Genomic DNA, 9,169 nt, shown 5'->3' with positions numbered 1-9,169 from the left:
AAACCCACTTGAGTTGTGAAAACTCTAGAAACCCATTCTCAACCACATGTTTTTAATTAATATTTAATCTTGCGGTCCACAATTAAAGTGAATAAAAAATGTAAATATAAATATAACTTTTTCCCTCTCCTGAAAACATATATAAAAATTAGTAAAAAAATGTAAAAAAATAGCAAAACATTTTTTTTTTGGATGTTTTGATATTTTGTATTAAATGTTAGAACATATATTATATGTAAAAAAAAAAAAAAACGATGTTACATAGGATTTTTACGGGTTTTCACAACTTAAATGGGTTTTTATTTTAACCTTACCCGATCTAGATAGATAGATATATACATGGATACGTTGATTCTGGTGGGCTGCTTTAACTCGTAGACTGCAATAGTAGGCCAACATATATACCTTAAGCATTGGGCTTCAATAGATCGGATAATAGTGGGCTGCAATAGGGCATTTAATAATATAATTTATTTTAAAACAATAGTAGATAATTAGATACATTCTCAACTTGATTTGGATCCATCCGTAATAAACAACAAAGCTTGCATCACATTCACCCCATATACAATTATAAACAAAATAACCAGTATAAATTGAATGGCGGTATGATTTATTCGTCAATACAAAACCTCACGATGAAGCCAATAATTTGATTACCTAGGTCTTCGATAGGAATTAGTCTCGCCTAGGTTAATAAATTTTAGGGTCATGGTATGACTCATTACATTCCATAAAGTCAAGAATACTTGCTCTTTTAAAAATATATTCTATTGGTACATGTTGCAAAACGGTTTTCTTCGGTTCAGGATCGGGCTTTCTTGAAAACCTAACTGAAAATCATAATTGATGTAAACCAAGGACCGATGACAGTCTGTTAACTTTATTCGGCCCATAAGTGGGTCTTGTGAGCCATCATTTTCATTCGCACCACTAAATTTGTGTATTTTTTGCTATTTTTCTTTTCACATGCATGTTAAAGTGTCCTTAGATAAGATGAGCTTAAACATAAAATTTGATGATTTATAAATCACATGCAATAGAAATCATTGGTGAGAATTTAAACAAGTTCCCAAAAACTGAAACAAAATTTCGAGACTTATGATTAGTCAATAAAATGGGACTCCTTAAATGGGCCTCATGGTGTCAAGGGGGTGCTTGTTTGGTTATATGTTTCGGGTTTTGGGTATAGCATAATGTTTTTTTTTTTAAAATATAACCAACATAATAAAAATTGCATTAAGTATTGGGGTTTTGGTTTGGATTACAGCAATGTAATTAAATTAACACATGTTTACAAAATATAATCTTTGGACTACCATTTATACGTGTCAAGTTCTAAAAGATAAACAAAATTAAAATGTATCAAGTTCCAAGCCATTTGATTAACCAAGGAATGCAAACGTACAGTCGAATCAGACCAAAGACTTGTAGCCTAGTGGTATCAAAGAGTGTTAAATGGTGCCCATCCCTTTGAGGTTAAGGTTGGAGTCTCAAGGTTCGTAGTAGACACTAATGTAGATTTAAAAATAGGATTATACATGTTAGTGTTTGTTAGTGTTTGTGTTTAAAATATAAAAGTAAAGTCAAAGCACCAGATGCCACTTAATTTGATCTTCATAGCATAACACAAAATCTATAGTTTAATAATTGAAGCAAAATTAAATTGTTTTAACATTAAGTCATAAGATGATAAGCATAAGCTAAAAGATAAGCCAAGTATTTACACATTAAATCTTTGTATTAAAGTTGCACGTTGGTGATAATAGTTTAAACTTTGAAGGCGACTTTGTGTAATCTTTTGGTGATTTCTATTTTTAACAACTTTGGTTCCAAATTTTGAATTTTGAAGTTGTAATTATAGACTTTCTTCGTTTCATATGCTTTATGTAGCATCATATATTTTTTTTGAAAGGTATGTAACATCATATATAATTTGAGTTAGTCTACCTTTTTAAAGTATCTTTATATATTTCTTGAATAAGTTACTTAAATATTGAAAACAGTAAAAGAAAGGAAAAAAGAAAAGTACACCGATTTGTACAAGTCCTTTTATAAACACGGATCTATTATCAAATTTGGTTTCAAACCTAACTCTCCCAAAAAGCGAAATTAAGTTCTAGTTTTAGATTTCGCTTTCGGTATGATAATTTGTCGTTTTGATTCTTAAAAACTGTTCATTTATAAGAATACTCATTTTTTAAATATATTTAAACGACAATGTCTGTTTCAAACGAATATTTACCTCTATCGAAGTGAAGTATAACTATTTCATAAAGTGACTTTATGTATATGTAAATTCTTTTTTAGAATGTAGAAACCCAAACACTATGAGGGTGTTCGGGATTGTTTGTTTTCACGAACTTATAACTTATTATCTTTTTAAAAAGTTAATAAGTTGTTTTGGATTGCTTATGTTGAGAGAGGATAAGTTAATAAACTTGTATATTCTGACTTATTAACCTTAGACAAAAAGTTACGAGTAGGTAAAATAAGGAATCCCAAACACCCCTAAATTTATGTTATTTATATATGAAATTTTGATCACACATCTATAGATTAAACACAAAAACCTCAAAAGCTTCGAGTTTTATTAGAAATCTTGAAAGCCTACATGGTTTATTCATACCGAAAGAAAACTTAATGTTATCACTTACATGTAGTAGTTTACTTAAAGCCTTGAAGCAGCATCCTTATCCAAGAACCATGTGAGCCCACCTTCTGGCGAAACCTTTTGCACAGGCAAAGGGTAATAATCATTTGCATGTTTACCCAACGCCACCTTAATTGTGTCGGCTGCTTCTTGTCCCGTCACCACCATTGCACTCTCGGATGCCGAGTTATCAACGGGAAAGTGAAAGTGATCCTATGAGGTGGCGGTTTTGGTGAATCCGTTATGAAAGTCACCCATTTTTTCTTCTCAAACCGTTGGAAATGCCAACAGAAGAGTGATGCAACATGGCCTTCTGGACCCATTCCGACTAACATTAGATCGATTTTAGCAAACCCCGTGGTTGGCGATATTTTTAGTGTATTGTTTGCTACCAAATGTTTTAGTCTTTGCTCGTATTCCTCTGCTGCTTCTTGAGGTGATAATTTTTCTTTGATCGGGTAGATGTTAGATTTGGGTATTGGTACCTAACAATCATATATGATAGATAATAAGTAACGTTTTTGTTAACCAATAATTAGTAGTCTCAAAACCGAACAGGGTCTATGAGGTGTAGTCGTCGAGTTAAATAAATAAACTTACATAAAAAAGGAAGTTTTAAATTTTCATCATTTTGTCAAATTGTACATATTGACTAGGACTGTTTTATGGCTAACGTGATTAGTCAACATCAATGAATTCAAAGATTTTAAATTCCACTAAAACAACTTCAAATAATGATAAAATGCCAAGACAATGATAGCATGGCTTTCAATGTTTAATCATGAAAGTTGAATATGAAATTACCTTACTAAGAAACCCGTCATAAGCGAGTTTGTAGTTGGAATCTGGATGATCGAGAGGAACAACTCGTTCATCAATGAAGAAAATCAGCCACTTTGACCACTCGATGGAATTAACGTAAGGAGGCTCCGTTAATTTCCTATCAAAGTTAAACTCAAATTCATTAACAAGGATTGCAATATTCCTACTTTCATCCAACAATCAAACATCAAGCGAGTACAAATTTAAATATTACCTGAGAGTATCAATCAAGGTACCACCAGAGAGCGCAACAGAGAAAGTACCATTAGCGGCAATGTATTTAGCAGAAAGATGGAGGATATAGATCGCAAGAGCGACTGCGACTTGTTCCTCCGATTCGAATTTCTGAATAGTTGGTTGTGCCATTGTTTATCAATCTAACGATATGGATTTGAGTTGACAACTTTGACATACATCTACCAATATTTATAGAAAGAGTCCAAGAGAGAGACATATTTTACTAGTCATTATGTTATATCGGATCTATTTCAGATATTACTATATTTTTTTTTCTCTATATAACCCTCTCGATTATAGTTTGTACATATAAGTTTTAATGGATGGTACTTTTTATATTTACTAGTCATTGTATCGGATCTATTTCAAATATTACTATATTTTCTTTTCTCTATATAAACCTCTGTACATATAAGTTTTAATGGATGGTACTTTTTATATTAATAGTTCCAACTAAATTATTTATTGTTTTTAGGACATTATATTCAACATATTATTTTTAATACCAAAGAAACAAATATATGCTATTCAATAAAAACATAATACTAACCGTAGTACATATTCTAGATTTGTTTTGTCATAGAATGAGCCATCGGATAAATTTTATGCATGGTTAAATTTTTATGAGTAAACCATTATTAAAGTTGGTTGTACCTTATGCATTACAGCTTGTACACGTTGATCGATAATCATTTATTGACAAGTACAAGTAGTGCAATTAGGATAGGTGTTGTGGTGGGGTTTTAGAACTAAAACTAAAACGTCAAGTTATGTTAAATTAGGATAGGTGTTGTGTTGGGGTTTTAGAACTAAAACTAAAACGTCACGTTATGTTAAAGCTAGCTCTTATCTCTTTAATAGTGTGTTGTCGTTTAAAGCTTTGTTACTACGTTAAAGCCCTAGCATGTCCCATCATTTATTTTCCGGTATTATGGAGTTTTTATATTTAGAAAACATTTATAGTTTACATTATTCTAGCGAGGGTAATTAGAAATGGGAATTTATATTAACTCTACCATTTTATATTTATGCTTTTAAATCATCGACATAGCTCTATGATACTATTTCATCAGTATCTTTAGCTTTCGTATTGGTTTTAATTGCATAATACCTATGACCCCTAACTTAGAATCTCGAATATGTGCTTAATGCGCGGGAACCGGATTGAATCCGTAAACCCTCGTCCCTTGTTGGTTTCGAACCTGAGATTAAAGCTCTGATTCGTCTCTTCACCCAGATGGCCAGATGTCCTTTGAACCGGCCCAAGTAAGAATCGAACATGCAATTACAGTATAAACTGTTAGTTCCTTATTGATACTTACAAACTTGTTTCGTGTCTTGAAAAACATTGATCCGCTCTTGAATTGAGTCGCTAAATTATATTGTAAGTTAGCCAGCTAGTTAATGACCTATTTAACCTGAAAACTTAACTCATATTTTTATTTAACTCAAGCTAGCTCATGCTTTGATGAGTTGACTCGTTTTTCCTTTTATGATTTAGCATACTGTATATTTGTATTTACACAATTCTCAAAAAACATAATAGCAAATTGATAACTTAAAATATTATATAAGTTGATGAGCAGGCTACCTTATAAATCAGCAAGATAGCAGCTAGCTGCCATTAGTTCGTACTCAAAACAAAACTTGATTGAGTCAAATCAACTTAAACTAAATGTTTTCAAACGATTTACAAGTCAGAATTTATGTTAGATGCTTATGTGGTTACTCATGTTTTGTTTGAAATGTGTCTTTTTTACTTATTTTCTACTTTCTTTTGTTAAATGATGAAGAATGTGAATTTTTTGAAAATATCTAAGATATTAATGGGCATAATGAAATAACCTGTTATCGAAAAACCGTTGAGTGTTTGTTTTCGACCTTTTCTAATACATTGATTAGTCTTTCACTCTTTCTCATTTGTTGTAAAAGGGTGTCTAGTGCCATTTATAAATCATGTAAAAACGTCTTTGGTTTCTTGAAGCATTCAAAGAAGGTATTAATAAGCCATTAAATTAATACTTATAGGTTATTTACATATTTTTAATTATTTGTTTATCCATAAAAGCATGTCATGGAAGAATTGTTGTTTTGTTTATTAATAGTATTACAAAATCTTGAAGTTAAACTTTACCATCCGAGTACCCAAAAATGATTAGTGGTTACGTAATACATGTAAACGTAAACATAAGACGTTATCAAGTCATGCCAAATGGCCAGACTTGAATTTGATCCATCCAACCTAACAAAACTATATAAAGTTATACTAAAACTAAAATGCATTAATAAGATCAAGTCATATCGAAGTTGTCCTGTTAGATTTTTTTATTTTTTAGGACGGTGTCATTCTTGTTTTTAGCTAATTGTAAAAATGTTCGAAGTAATTTTATTGATTTAAGAACTAGCTAATATACATTGATACATTCGGGTAGGTTGCTTTTAATCATAGATATAGGTGCCCAAAATGGGGTTTTCTAATACCCGGTTCTGGGTATGTACTTATCGGGCTCGCAGGATATTGAAAAATTAGGTATTGGCCATACCTAGGTTGGGTTTGGGTCTGGGTATTGTCTCTAAAAATTAGGAATGTTCAAAGGGTAAGAGTCTTGGTTTAAAAAAGCGCGCTTGAGACGAGCCGAGGCGAGAGGTGTCACACCCCGACTAGCACAATGCGGAAGCGTAAAACGGGAATGTAACAGACACCTCTGGTATCAACAATATTGTTTATAAAGAAACATTACAAACTAATTTACATTATATTACATTGATTTATCTTTGTGTTCAAACTAGGTGTTACAACAAAATATGTTCGTTAAACTATTCTGTTCGTACTAATAACCTTGCATCTATTCATATAGCATCGAGCACGTTCCACAATAGACAACACGACATCACTTTATTCCAACTTTGGTAATCCTGAAAAGCAGTTTAAAACGGGTCAACTACTGGAGTTTGTGAGTTTCACGAGTTTCAAGAAAACAGTTATGGATATTCACAAGTTAACACTAGTAATCATAATATAAGTATGCATGTATGTAAATGATGTAATTATGCTAAGCTACAGTGAAGCCTTGACTGTATGTGCTGCGTGCATCCATTTCCCACGCTCAATCAACCACTGTGGCTCCCCTTCCGCCTACAACATGCCCCGGTAGCTATGTCTAACACTACATATCCTGTTTGTATAAATATGGTCATGTGCAAACGGCGCTATGTGACACGGCAACCAGGCCGATTCCGTTTGGGTTTGTCAAACCAATAGTACTATTTACAAGCCACCGGCTCGAAGTTAATCACTGTGATCGTGGGGACTTTCGTGTGTTAGCACTTAGATAATTCACATCATTACAAGTTTCAGATATGTATTCATAATCAAACATGCTTTTCACCCAAAAAGTTCGCAAAACTGTTTAAAGAGTGGGGTCATGAAACTCACGGTTTAGTAAATAATCAGTACTGTATCAGCTCGTGGTTTGTTCGGTCCGCTATCAGTAGTTCCTATAATCAATATTATAATAATATTAATATTTTAATATTATTATAATCTCAATACTAAACTGGGCTGTATAACTAATCTGGGTATAGCTGGAACACCCAGAAAGTGGCAATAGGCTTAGGTTGTGATGTTGTTCAATGTCTAATACTTAAAACCGAACTTGGCTCAGATTCCCGTTTTCCCGGCTAGGCCAAGTTGTTCGTTTATGCGTTCAGAAAACAGTTATGGGAAAATAAGCTTGGGTAAATGTATTGGTTAATAAAATGATTATGTTATAAAGAAGGATCACATACTGGGGTCCCGGATTAGCCACGTGGCCCGTTTCCGTTTATTCAGTTTGATTTAAGAAGAAACGCGCACAATCTATCCGGATTGTCCAGGTTTCTCATAGAAAGGTTCGTTTTTAATTAATTAATCCAAAAATATGATTTTTGATCACTCTTGGTGTTCTGATATTCCCGCAGGTTCGTTAGTCGAACTTGCCGGTTTTTATAAAAACTGAATTTGTTTAATCTTTAAATTAGCATAATTAATTAACCGTTAATCATTAAATTATGAAAATTTAGCCACTTATCAATTAAAATACGTAGACTTTTATAAAAATATGTAGATTTTTATAAAAATATTTCTGGAATTATTTACTGATTTATTAATTTATAAAAATTTATTTTATCAGCTATATTTCGCCTGAAAATGTCTGTTTATCCCAAAAAATTTCCAAAAATTCCACAAAAATTCCTGAATACTCAAATTATATCCTAAAACAACCTGTATCAATTCCAGAATGTAAAAAAGCTCATGCGATATTCTTTTCGGCCCAAATTCGGCTATAAAAATTCACAGGAACGCATATGCACAAAACACCTTTAGACTTCTCCAAATGATCCCAAAATTCATATGTGATCAAAATACATCAAATATGAGTTTCCAGAAAAGTTTCATAATTTTTGTAGTATTTTAGCTATTTTTCCCAAATAAACGTCCCAATTCAGTAATAAATTCGCCAAATATTCTCGGATGGTTGAAAAATTACCAAATTTGAACAGGGACTCAATGACATAGTTCCTGATGTCCCTGAAAAATTTCAAAGCCTAATAATATGCACATCATAACCTTAACCTAAACAGCCCGTAAGCGAGTGTTTCGGCATTACCTTAGCGGTTTTGGTTCGTTTCCGCCTTTCTAATCAACTTTTCAAGCTTTTGTGCTCCTATGTAGGATAGATACAATTCCTATATCACAAACAAAGCAAGTTTCATCAATAGAACAACCCTTTAAATTAGGGTTTCGGCTAGTGCACAAAAACGAACTTTTGAACCGTAAAAATGCCGTTTCAACCCTCTAATCCGTGTTTATGGCCAAAAAAAATATCAAAACAGGTTCCTTACCATGTGTATGATCAAAACATGTTTATGGACCATTTTTAGGATTTTTACACGGTTAGGAATGATTTTTAGCAATTAAGACATGTTTTTATGGTATTAATCAAGGTTAAACAAGTATAAAAGTTACTTATTTAAGTTCTTACCTTAAGGTTTCTTGAAAGTTTGCTGAGGAAGAAAGGTTTTCCAGAATTTTTTCATCAATTTTGATGTCCAAAAATATCTAGGGTTATTATATATATATTAGTAAACTTAATAATAATAATAAAGTTTTTTTTCTTTTTTTTTCAACTTTGGCGGGCTGGGCTTGTTGGGCCCCTTTTTGGGCCCATTTGGCCCATTTTCTCGATTTACGTGCTCCGAACGTGAAATTCCGAGTCCAAATTTATTTCGGGTTCGGTTTTTGGTGCGTAAAACATATCGGGTGCGTCAAACAGTGCAAAAACGAGTGTTTTTCGGCTATTTTTGTGTAAAGTTATAAAAACATACTATATGTTTGTAAAAATCGAAAATGTTTTCAGGGATCTCTTAAAACATTTCAAATAAGTGTTTGGTAAGTCTTTTTCGGCTTAACGGATG

General features: G+C 32.4%; 1 pseudogene across 1 annotated transcript; it reads right to left on the bottom strand.

Moving 5' to 3' along the window:
• Nucleotides 1-2,651: 2,651 nt before the first annotated feature.
• Nucleotides 2,652-3,972, bottom strand: LOC143585976 (putative 6-phosphogluconolactonase 4, chloroplastic; annotated as a pseudogene). Its single transcript, XR_013144631.1, has 3 exons — nt 3,690-3,972; nt 3,458-3,593; nt 2,652-3,138 (listed from the first exon to the last, which is right to left on the bottom strand). The product of XR_013144631.1 is annotated as a putative 6-phosphogluconolactonase 4, chloroplastic (transcript).
• Nucleotides 3,973-9,169: the final 5,197 nt, after the last annotated feature.

This window comes from Bidens hawaiensis, unplaced genomic scaffold (assembly GCF_021521415.1).
Source record: "Bidens hawaiensis isolate Kalapana, Puna unplaced genomic scaffold, B.hawaiensis_p1.1 tig00034252_1, whole genome shotgun sequence".
Lineage (NCBI taxonomy): Eukaryota > Viridiplantae > Streptophyta > Magnoliopsida > Asterales > Asteraceae > Bidens > Bidens hawaiensis.
Note: the sequence above shows the minus strand (reverse complement) of the source record. Positions and strands in the feature narration are given on the sequence as shown.